This window comes from Protopterus annectens, chromosome 4.part1, assembly GCF_019279795.1.
Source record: "Protopterus annectens isolate FY-2018-M chromosome 4.part1, PAN1.0, whole genome shotgun sequence".
Classification (NCBI taxonomy): domain Eukaryota; kingdom Metazoa; phylum Chordata; order Ceratodontiformes; family Protopteridae; genus Protopterus; species Protopterus annectens.
The window spans coordinates 591,020,720-591,034,051 of record NC_056734.1 but is presented as its reverse complement, the minus strand read 5'-3'; positions in this window follow the sequence as shown (position 1 = coordinate 591,034,051).

The following is a 13,332-nucleotide window of genomic DNA, read 5'->3' as shown; positions in this document are numbered from 1 at the left end:
ACATTAACACTACATTTGTCAAAGAGGCTGATTTGGTATGCACATAACTGGGACTACAGTGACTGTTTTCTGACCCAAGTATAGCCTGAAGCACACCACTATCTCTTTGATGTTCAATTTCCCTACGTACATCTAAACAAAGTTGTTCCGGGTATCCTCTATTCAAAAACAATGAAACCATAAAATCCAGCTCTCCCAACAGATCGTTGTCATCACTGACCATCCAGGCTGCCCTGACCATTTGGCCCTTGACTATAGCCCTTTTCTGATGTATTGGATGCCAGCTATTGTACTGTAAATATGAGTTGGAAAACGTGGATTTCCTGTATATGTTAGATTTCATAGTACTATTCACCTTATCATAAGTTAATCTGACATCCAAATATGTAATGGTGTTGTCATTGGTTTCGTGTGTAAATTGCAGGAACCACACTGTACTGTTGATGTATGTAATGAAAGCCTCAAGAGTAACCAAATCACCACTCCAAATAATAAAAATGTCGTCCAAAAATCGTGAGTATAATTTAATAAATTTAAAAAACTCACTATTGAACACATACTGCTCTTCCCAATACGCCATAATGTAATTGGCATAAATGGGAGCGCACGCGGCACCCATGGCCACTCCAGTGCGTTGTCTAAAATAATGTCCTTCAAAATATAGGAAATTGTTGCACAAAACAACCTCCATAAGTTTAACAAAAACATTGACCTGGTCCTGCTCATAAACACCTGTGGCCAACAACTGCTCTTCCAACCAAGATAACCCAATATCGTGTGGTATGACAGAAAACAAATTACAAACGTCAATAGTTAAAAAAGAAATCCCCCCTTTAACATCCAAACTCTTCACCCTCTCTAAAAAGTGCCAAGAATCCTTGGTAATGTGGGGAAATCTCCTGATACCCAACTTCATATGATGGTCCAGGAACTGGCTAATGAAACACGCCTTACTCCTTTTACCATCTACAATAGGTCTTAATTGTACATTGTCCAGTCCTTTGTGAATTTTGGGTATTCCAAAAATACCACTAACCACAGGAAAAGTGTTAATCATGTATTCATAATCAACTTCAGTTAGACATTATTTTAGACAATGCACTGGAGTGGCCATGGGTGCCGCATGCGCTCCCATTTATGCCAATTACATTATGGCATATTGGGAAGAGCAGTATGTGTTCAATAGTGAGTTTTTTAAATTTATTAAATTATACTCACGATTTTTGGACGACATTTTTATTATTTGGAGTGGTGATTTGGTTACTCTTGAGGCTTTCATTACATACATCAACAGTACAGTGTGGTTCCTGCAATTTACACACGAAACCAATGACAACACCATTACATATTTGGATGTCAGATTAACTTATGATAAGGTGAATAGTACTATGAAATCTAACATATACAGGAAATCCACATTTTCCAACTCATATTTACAGTACAATAGCTGGCATCCAATACATCAGAAAAGGGCTATAGTCAAGGGCCAAATGGTCAGGGCAGCCCGGATGGTCAGTGACGACAACGATCTGTTGGGAGAGCTGGATTTTATGGTTTCATTGTTTTTGAATAGAGGATACCCGGAACAACTTTGTTTAGATGTACGTAGGGAAATTGAACATCAAAGAGATAGTGGTGTGCTTCAGGCTATACTTAGGTCAGAAAACAGTCACTGTGGTCCCAGTTATGTGCATACCAAATCAGCCTCTTTGACAAATGTAGTGTTAATGTTTATTTCTACGTACAATGCGGATTCTGATATTATTAAAAAGATGATTTATAGGAACTGGAATATTTTTCAGATGAATAAAGACTTTGCAGTACACTTTGAAAAGAGACCTAAGTTTATATATAGAAAGGATTTGGCATTTAAGGATATTTTTGAAAGGAATTTACTGGTCAAGGGGCCTTCCACTATTAGAAGTATTGGTAATTTCAAATGTGGAAGATGTGTGACATGTCCCCACATTTTATTAACAGGTAGCAGGTTAGTGGTCAATAATTGTTTTATTTCCATTTCAGGTCACTTTGATTGCTATACTAAAAATGTGGTTTACCTTGCCAAATGTCAGACCTGTACTGCATTTTACGTAGGCAAGACTTGTAGGCATTTTAGGGACAGGATTAAGGAACATTTATTAGATATTAAACATTCTAAAACCACAAATGCCCTTTCAAGACACCTAATGGGTAATGCTGACCATAAGTTTAAATTTTGTATTTTACAACAAGTGATGATTGACCAACAGGGTAGGATTACTGATGTGCATTTGGACGTGAATGAGCTAAAATGGCAGCTCAGGTTGAATGCTCACAATTCCCCTGGGCTCAATGATTTTAGTTCCATTAAACCTTTACTTAGGCTGAAGAATATTATGGGACAGACATAAATTGACATGCTACCCATATATACACATGTTTATAGTGGATATTTAACTGGCACCTAGTTATTTTTATACACACACATAATTTTATTGATTATCTAATTTAACTTTTATATTTAATTTTTGTACAACATATTTATATTTACATTCCCTTGAATTTGGATTGTATATTAATATTGGTTATGTGCATGCTTGTGGATGTATCATAATATTTTTTATAATTACAATAATGTTTACAATGTCAAAAAAAAATTTTTCATGGGTTTTTAATGTTCTTACTTTAGTAATACGAACACAAGTTTTATAATGATGTTTATGTGTACTATCAGCTAAGGTATAGTAGGGTGGGGGTTATTTTAATTGATTAGGCTTATTGTTTTTAGGTAATTACATGTTTAATTGACTGGTTGTATATTTAAATGTGTTGTGGTATTGGTTCAACCATTCTGATGAAGTCCGAGTCTTGGGACGAAACCTAGGTAATTGGTGAACCGTGTTTGTAGTGGTGCTGTTGATAATAAATTCGTTTTTGGCGTGGACTTCGTTTTCGTTTATTTTGGTTGTGTTCGTTGGTTCCTGGATACCTGTCTAACTAATGTTTCACACTACAGCAGTACACAGTTATGGCACGCTACAAAGATTACCGGGCTGCAGTCTTCCCAGAGAAGTATTTCTAGGTGGATGACATCAGTAGCCTTGCCAAAGTTGAGCATTTAAATTGTAGGGAGTGTGACTACCCTAAAAAGCATTGCTCTCTACACAGACATACATAGACATTTGCTAAGTCGGGGATAAGAACACCTATCTAACTAATGTTTCACACTACAGCAGTATGCACTACGGAGATTACTGGGCTACAACTTTCCAAGAGGTGTATTTCTAGGTGGATGACATCAGCAGCCTTGGGAAAGTTGAGCATTTGAATTTTAGGGAGTGTGACTACCCAAAAAAAACATTGCACTCTACACAGACAGAGTCAGACAGAAACGCACACTTGCCAAGTCTGGGGTTAGAACACCTATTTAACTAATGTTTCACACTACAGCAGTATGCAGTTATAGGACACGCTACGGAGATTACTGGGCTGCAGCCTTCCTAGAGGTATATTTCTAGGTGGATGACATCAGCAGCCTTACCAAAGTAGTTCATTTCAATTTTAGGGAGTGTGACTACCCTAAAAAAGTATTGCGCTCTACACAGGCACAGAAAGACAGACACACAATTGCCAAGTCTGGGAGTTAAACTCCTACCTACCTAGCTTATCACATTACAGCAGTATGAAGTTATGGGACACGTCATCGAGATTACTGGGCTACACCTCTCCCATAGGTGTATTTCACAGTGGATGACCTTAGCAGGCTTGTCATAGTAGGGCTATGGGGAGGGCAGTGTGTGTGCATGGGCCATAACCCATTCATCTAGAGGTTGACACATCACGTGCAGGCACACACAGGGTCATATTTCACAGGTACATGTATACAGATGTTAGATGACACCTTCCATGTACAGTCATGTTGCACAGCTAGCACGTGCACCACATAGTCTGTACTGCTGACAGATACCGGTGCCTAGTATCTACAGTGAGTGACATCTGAACCTCAGGTGGTTGTGGCCCTTTGGCTGTGTGCTGGGTGGAACAGGCCTGGATGGCTCCTTGTCACAGTCACCCTCTTCCACACATCTATGTATATCTATCTTTGGCTTATTGTAGTGTGTTGTCCTTAGATCTATGTCTGTATTCCTGTCCACTGTGTGTGCAAAGCATGTGTGGTGCACACTGAGGAGTGTCTGCACTAACATCTGTGACTGCCAGTTATGTCTGGTCCACTGTTGTTTGCAGACAGGGTCTTCATGTGTTTAAGTGTGGAAGCATGCCCAGTATGACCTTTCAGTGTGTTGTTGACTGACATTGCCTTCATTTCTCTGTGTGTGTGAGCATGCCCAGTATGCCCATCTGTATTGAATGCGTGGATCAAGTCCAGGTAGTCTGTAATGCAGTGCTGACCTATGTGTTGTACACCTACAGGTAGCATACTGTTTCTGCAGGGTATCCGTCAATCATTTGGCATTGACTGCTACTACATTTCTACATGGGATGGGGGGGCACACATGACTATTTCTACATTTCTACACAGTATTGGGGGCACACCTGACTGTTAGTACATTTCTACATAGGATGGGGGGGCACACCTGACTATTTCTACATTTCTACGCAGGCTTTAGGGGGGGGCACACCTGACTGTTACTACATTTCTATGTAGGATGGAGGCACACCTGACTATTTCTACATTTCTACACAGGCTTTGGGGGAGCACACCTGACTGTTACTACATTTCTACGTAGGATGGGTGGGCACACCTAACTATTTCTACATGTCTACACAGGATTAGGGGGGCACATCTGCCTGTTACTACATGTCTCTGCAGGATGGGGGACAGACCTGACACTTGTACACATTTGCTATGACTGTACTGGTATGTCAGGTACTTCATTTCATTCTGTACTCTTACCTACCATGCTGCCTAAAGGCATAACAGTGTACTACAGATCTTATCTTTTATTTACCTACATATTAGTTTTAGACTTCCTACCCTTCAGAAATGACATCCCACTGCCTGACCTGCTGTCGTCTGTCTGTGTAGGCCTGGAGGGTGTTACCCATAGGCATCATTCAAAGGCCATAGCACAGCCTTTGTTTGTGTTTGTCTACACCTGTCCTGCTGGCTGTGACTGTTGTTGGGTATGTGAACCCCCCCCCTGACTGGCATGTGTGAGTCACATACCTTGTGGATGTCCCAGTATTGAGGGTGGCGCTGCAGGGCTGCCTATGTCGGATGCACATAGTACACTCCCTACACATTATTGGCATCCCTTTTACTGTATGTGAGAGTCAGAGAGAGTTGTCATTCCATGGGTCCATCCTGTGTCAGTGTATGTGCTATGCGTTGCCTCTTTGCCAAGGCCAGGGCATACTGGGCACACCTCCTTCTGCCTACTGGGGCAGGCTCAGGTAGTTCCTCCTCCGAGTCACTCTGGGCCTGTGCATGCCTTGGCAATGGTGGAGGGCTGTGTGGCCCTGCCCCATGCTGTTCCTGCTGCAGCTGTTTCTGCAGGATCATATAGTGTAGCATGGCACATACGAGGACAATTTGGGTACATATAGCTGGTGAGTACTACAAGGCTCCACCGGATATGTCGTGACTTGAGCATCCCAAACACATGCTCTACTATAATTCTGGTCTGTGCGTGTGCCTCATTATAGAGTTCTTGTTTGGGTGTGAGTGCATTTCTGATGGGTGTCATCAGCCATGGCTCCAATGCATATCCAGCATCCCCCACTAGGTGACCGTCAGGGATGTCCCCATTGGCAAATCTCTGGTACAGCTGCATCAGATGCCAGATGCGGGAATTGTGATAACTTCCAGGGCAGCCAGCACATACATTCATTATTATGCCCTGGGCATCGCACACAACCTGGCAGTTGATGGAGGGGAAGCCCTTGCGGTTGATGTAGACCCTACCCCACTCACTGGGTGGTGCTTTGATGCATATGTGCATGCAGTCTATAGCACCCACTACCTCAGGGTATTACACTATTTGGTGGAACAGTTGCATATTGCTGGCCAACGCCTCACAAGTTTTGTGGAAATATATGTGCTCACCGACATGTGCTGACATGGCATCCAGGAACTGGTGGAGTACCCTGGATGCCGATGCTTGTGAGATCCCCATCATATCCCCAGTTGGCCTTTGGAAGGTATCTGTAGCTAGTATTCTTAGGCCTACACATACTTTGGTATCCACTGGGTTGGGCTCCCCTCTGTTAGTTCTGTGTGTGAGGCGTGGCCGGCACAGCTCAACAATTTTCTGTAGGAATTCCCTGTCCACCCTATAGCACTCCACTATCTCCAGCTCATGTAACCCCTGGTAGGTTACCCAGGGTCTGTACACTCTTCTCTGTCTCCTCACTGTGGGTTGGTCGGCAGCATTTACATCCTTACCACCCTCAGCCTCTTCCACAAGTTGCTGTATGATAGCTATTGCAGCTCCTATCATTTTGCTGTTGTGAGTGTTGAAAGTTCCTCGCTTGTTTACACCGGTGGTGTAGAGTGTGGGAAAAAACAGCGCGGAAGGTGTTTGCATAGTTTATAGTAGTGTTCTGGGCTGGTCTGGTCTGCCTTGTAATTGGCTGATTCTGATACATTTCACCTGCCAGCTATGCTAGTTATCCTTGGTTACCTTCCTACTGCTGTTTTCCCTTCCCATTGCCTTCCTGTTTAAGCCCGGGGGCACGCCACTCAAACAGAGTGCACAAATGTGCACACTGCTGCTATTTCCTGGTTTAACTTTTCTTTCTGCCTTTAAAACCCAGTGCGCGGTGTGCCCACCCGCTTAGGCATTGTAAAGAGTGCTAGGTACGTTTAGACACACCCCCTAGCTTAGGTGTGCTAAGCTAGGAGCAAACCCAATCCACTTACAGTATGCCTGACACACCCCCACATGATGTCACCTAACTCCTAGGCTTGCACCAAGCTATTCCTACTCTTACACTGTTGGGACCTGACTCACATGCTGGGGAAAACTGCGATTCACTATCCTTCCACTCATTTGCATAGGATTGCCTGCTAATGCATAGTCACATGTTTCACACTGAGCCTCCCCCCTTAGCAGCCACTACTCACTGGCCATGTTGTCTTCTGCCTGCCATTGACTTGCATGGCAGAATATTGATTTTAGTTAGAATGCTTAATTTAGGTTTATTTTGTTATTTTACTCCCAATCCCGTTTGCGCGCTGCTGCCCTACGCTTAAACAGCCGAGATCGGCTAAAAAAAAAGTTGATTATTTTATTTTTTTCACTGTTTGCAATGCAATGGCCTTATACTTGGCCATTGGCATGCCTACTACATGGTATGCAGCCTTTATTTGGAGCTGTCACAGCTTCATTTTGGATTTTGCAGAAATGTACTCGGTTACTAATGAAGTACATTTTTGCAGATTGCACTAGTTCTGCACGGCCGGTTGCAAGCTTCCTGGATTGCCAAATCACCTCATTTGCATAGATTTCTTCTGCAAATGGAGTGATTTGTATACAGGGGCTTAGTCCGTGCAGGATTAGTGCAGGAGCACTCATACATGCCCCTGCTAGCTGTTCCTGGATCGCACGGCAGACATACCTGCTGGAGCTCCTGCACCGATCTTGTACGCTGTGCAAGCTATAGAGAATCCAGGGGATACTGTAAATAAGTTCAAGGTGATCTCTGCACAGGATTCAAGCAATGCTTCATGGGCCTTATTTCTCTCAATTCATTTAATTTATACCTTATACTACAGAAATTGACATCTGCTAGATGCAGTTAATGAAGTAACAACTGTCCCCGTTGCTATAGTTCGTTCAACAACACCAGGCATATTTGTTCTTATAAGGCAGCCTAAACTAAATTCTTCAACTTTTTCCTTAAATAGTGAATCATGTTTGAGTGCTGCCAAGTGGAGATCAAATAAAAAATATATTAGGAAATAAATATATGATATAAAAATACAGAAACTAAATTAAATGCAATGAATTGGTGTATGTAGCAATGGCCTGAGCAAGAAGTGCATTCAAGTGAACAATTCTTCCTTCTCACATCTCCAAATTTTCCGAAATAGATTATCACGTTTGTACTTAATGACAAATAATGTGAAAGTGACAGACTAGTCATCACATCTTGTTAGCAATCTCCAAATTTTCTAGAATAGATTATCACACTTGTACTTAATGACAAATAATGTGAAAGTGACAGACTAGTGATCACATCTTGTTAGCAATAGGGACAGCAGTTGTTTAAAAAAAGATAGAATGGTATCACAACATGTGGTTAAATATGTATTCAGACATCCCTCTGTAAAAGCATAATTTAAGTGGATTCAAACTATGCATTAGATGTCTTCTATCTCTAAGCTCACTGTACTTACACCTTGTACCACAGGGAAAGTTAACTATCAGATTCATTTTCTTCCCGAAGTACTATGCAGAGTGCTGGTGGGTGCTTAATGCTGCTGGGATGGTTTGAGCTACCTAAAGCAACCTAAACTATTTTTTTTTACTTTTTTCCTTAGGTAATGAATGATGTTTGCACACTGCTGAGTGGAGAGTAAATGCAGAAGGCAATATTTATCAGAAGCATTCACACAGCTTTTGGGGAATAATATCTTGAAGATACATGAACTGAATCACACTGTATATATATATATATATATATATATATATATATATATATATATATATGTAGCAATGAACAAATCTAGTAATGCAGTATAGTAATGCATTAATTTGTCTCATATCTCATTGAAACATTAGTACTATCATGTATATCCCACTGTATCAGGACTTTTGCTAATGCCATGGGAATGTAGAAGGGCACAGAGAACAACAGAAATGCTTTCATTATTCATGCAGCACACACATTTAAGGGCTGATCTGTCTGTCAGTCACTTCTAGTCAATATTGTCCTTACTTGAGTTTCCCACATCAACACATTCACACAGCAAATGAGTGTAAAGATTTAGTAGGGACTTTCTTAGTAAAATATTCTGGGAACAAGTTTTGATCCATGCATCATATGCACTGTTTCTGTAAGCTGAATACCTTCACACATTATGCCATAGAGGTACAAGTGTGACAACTTGAATTTATTCCCTGAGTATTCCTTGCCGTGTAAAGTGCAATATTGCCAGTCTTCAATAAGCTACCAATGGTAGTCTGAGTAAAATTTGTCAGATTTCACCTTGGGAAGTGAAATGCAGTTCAATGCTATTGAACAGCACCAGTTAATGTTCTGCAATGCCAGACAGCATGAAAAATAAAGTAACCTACCTCAAATGCTTTAAATGTACCTTTCACAAGCTTAACCAAATTCTTTATGTTGTAACAGGAACCTGGAAAAATGTCACACCCTCATAATCCCTGAGAGTACACTGACTATTTAGAACTGTTAACAGAAACCCTACACAAACATGTTAATGCCTCCATAGAGGCTGTACTCACCAGGAAGAAGCATATAACTAGCTTAAAAAACAAACCACCCTGGTGGAATCACAAAATTAATAGTCTGTGTAATAGAAGGAAGAAAATCATGGCAAAATTAGGAGGTGCAGCTCCCAGCAGGATAAAAGCACTCTCATCAAATTAAAAAAAAAAAAAAAACTCAGAGGGCAAATAAAGTCTACCAAAGCCAAATCTGAGGTAAGTTTTGCCTTCCAGGCCAAGGACAACCACAAGGCATTCTTTAGCTATGTTCGCAACTCAAAGGCAGTACTCAATTGTGTGCAGAGCTCACTGTAAATGGAGACACCTATACTGAGCCAGAAGACATAGCAAGCCTACAGGCAGACAAATTCATCTCTAACTTTACCCCTCTCTTCCACTCAAACTTCCATAAAGAAATGCCATTAAATATAACTCCTCCTTCTTTATGTTGTAACAGGAACCTGGCAAAATTTCAAGCCCTCATAATCCCAGAGAGTACACGGACTATGCAGAACTGTTAACAGAAACCCTACACAAACATGTTAATGCCTCCATAGAGGCTGCACCCACCAGGAAGTAGCACTTAACTAGCTTAAAAAACAAGCCACCCTGGTGGAACCACAAAATCAATAGGCTGTGTAATAGAAGGAAGAAAATCATGGCAAAAATTAGGAGGTGCAGCTCCCAGCAGGATAAAAGCACTCTCATCAAACCAAAAAAAAAAAAAAAAAAACAACTCAGAAGACAAATAAAGTCTACCAAAGCCAAATTTGAGGTAAGTTAGGCCTTCCAGGCCAAGGACAACCACAAGGCATTCTTTAGCTATGTTTGTAACTCAAAGGCAGTACACAATTGTGTGCAGAGCTCACTGTAAATGGAGACACCTATACTGAGCCAGAAGACATAGAAAACCTACAGGCAGACAAATTAATCTCTAACTTTACCCCTCTGTTCCACTCATACTTCCATAAAGAAATGCCATTAAATATAACTCCTCCTGTTATCACTAGGTAGCAGGTCTTTAATGCTTTCTCTAAGGCCAGGAACACTGCATCAATGGGCCCAGACAATATCCCAGAATGCCTTTTAATTAATATTAAACATGTCTTATCAGGCCATCTAGAATTGCAATTTAACTATAGCGTCCAAACAGGCTTCATGCCTCATGAATAGAGAACAGCAACAGCCACCCCTCTGCACAAAGGTGGACCATCTACAAACCTTGGAAACTACATACCCATAAGTCTCCCTTGTCTCATATGCAAAGCCATGGAAGAATTATCATGGAAATGATCAATAATGACATAGTAAACCTCCAGACTCTGGACTCAATTTGGATTAATCAAGGGCAGGTTATGCCTTCTCAATCTGGTGGACTTCTTTAAGAAGGTCATCTAAGCAATGGATGAGGGCTAAATGGTTCACACTGCCTACCTGACATGCCAACTCATTAGACACAATACCCCCACTCTGACATTGTCGACAAACTCAGAAAGTTAGGTACAAACCCTTATGTCACAGTGGATTGCCAAATTGCTCACAGCAGGACCCAGGAAGTTAAAATTAGGGAGCCCACCTCTACAAAGAAGCCAGTCACAAGTGGAGTCCTTCAGGGATCAGTCCTGGGACTGGTCCTTTTTGGCATTTACGTCTCTGAAGCCAAGGCCAATGTCAGTGGCCTCTGATTAAATTTGCCAATGATTGCAAATTAGGAGCCGTCATTGAATCCCATACTGACACAAATGTTCTCCAGGAAGGGCTGACACAGACAAGCAACTGGTGTCAGAGCCATGGTCTAAAACTAAACACCAAAAAATGTATATGAGTATCCTTTGGGAAGTCATCCACCCCTGGTAACTATCATATGACAACTCACCCCTAATAGTTGACCCAGTAGTCAGGGACTTGTGGACATACTTAGACAGTAATCGAACCTTTAACCATCACATGTCTAGAGTAGTTAGGAAATCATTCTATGTTGCTTAACTTATAAACAAAGGTATGGCATCTAGATCCAAGGAAGTCATTGTTCGACTTTATTTGGCATTCATCAGACCTACCATTGAGTACAAAGTTCCCTTTGGTATTTACCTAACCAGGCATATCCAACAATTGGAATGTCCACATAGGTGCCTCAGTAAAAGAATGCAGGGCATAAGTAACATGTCCTATGCAGACTCCCTCAAGGCCCTATGCCTGTATTCTGTCTACTACAGGCTGTTGAGGTGAGATTCTATGCCTGCTATCCAAGACATTGTCAGACCACACTCTGATGGACATTCCAATGGACCTCCTGGATATCTGCAAAGCAAACAGCACAATAATTGCTTAAACTTTGTCTGTGATATAAATAGGACCTGCTGGAGAGAAACTTGGACAACTGAATAGGGAACAGGAAATTCATCCCTGGTTTGGCATCTATGTCTCTAATGGAAACAGGCAGTCTGTAAATGGTTAATTTCCCTGGCCCCTGCTTGAAAATGTTTCATCTCCCAAGCTCTTGCTTCCACTTATTAAGTGTACCAGAACTTGTCAGAGATTTGGGATACATGGCTAGGTTTATAAAGGGCCTTGTGGTCGTTAGCCTGGTAAACACCTATGAACCTATGAACCTGTATGGGCTTGAACCCTTAAACAAGGGTATTAAAAGCAATCATTTTACAACTTTTCCAAGAGCTGCCACAAAGAAAGGCATATATTAGCAAGATGAAAAACAGTTGAGATGATTATTTATTTAACATTTGTTGACTGGGAAAGTCTGAATAGGACAGAGCTTATTATCAGCAGAGGCCTAGGGAGAAATGTTTCAGACTGATGTCTTTGGAATGTGGGAGGAAAAACAGAGTATCCATGGGAAACCCACATGAACACAGGTAGGGCATGCAGACCCTGCACAGAAGGCACCCCAGCTGAGAGTCAAACTATAGAACCTCTTGCTGTGAGGTGAAAATGTTAACCACTACACCACTGTGCCACCCTAATGATAATGTGACACTGTATCAAGTCACATTGAATGTTCAACAGAAACAAGTTATAAAATTTGTCTTTTTACATTTGACAGTGAATATCTGGATAACTGGGATATTGCATACAGTTAGCATAGTCATGTACTCACACAATATTAAACAAAGACTGCAAGTACTGTTGGAGTATCCCTTGCTTTCAGTGTGGTGCCTCATTCCATTATCTATGCTTTCATAATGGCAAGTCTATCTCTGTTTTATTGCCAGATGCTATCATTACCAATGCTTACAGTACTTCCTTTAATATAAACAACATTTCTTACAAAGGGGCAGTACCTGTGGTTATTAAAGCCAGCATTTGAATGTCTGGACTGTCACTGTCCTAAATCACTTTCAGATTTTTTGGTAAGTCTCTTCTCCCTGACACAGTCTCAGTAGGTGTACATCAAAGTAGCTGATTGTTATTGGTGTCAGAGTAATCATAGACACCTGAAAGCCATTAACAGAGAACACTTCTCAGTGCTTGCCTTGCATGGCAAGAGTGTATGCTTGTAATCAAGTAATCATGTAAGTACTTACACCATGTTTACATTCCCTACACATAATGCAGTTTTTGGTATTCAGGAATGCTAAGGATTTCCCACCTCATTTGCATACTTACATTGATCACTGGGCTGACTCTGCACTAAAGGTAATTGTGTAGCTAATGCCTTTCTATCTTACTGCTGATACTGTTTTGAACCATATTGCTTTACACTGCTAGAGAAACAACACTGAGGGTTGTATTCATTTCCTACAGTGCTATATTGCCATGGTATGTTGTTATTTCTTAAATAATGCTACTAATTTAACATTAAAATGTGAATTGCAGTGACATCTGAAAAGCAGTTTTATTATCTTATATAAAAGCAAAACCAAGGAGGCGATAAACACAGCAGGATAAAAGCAAATTAAATTGAATGGAGTATGAACGC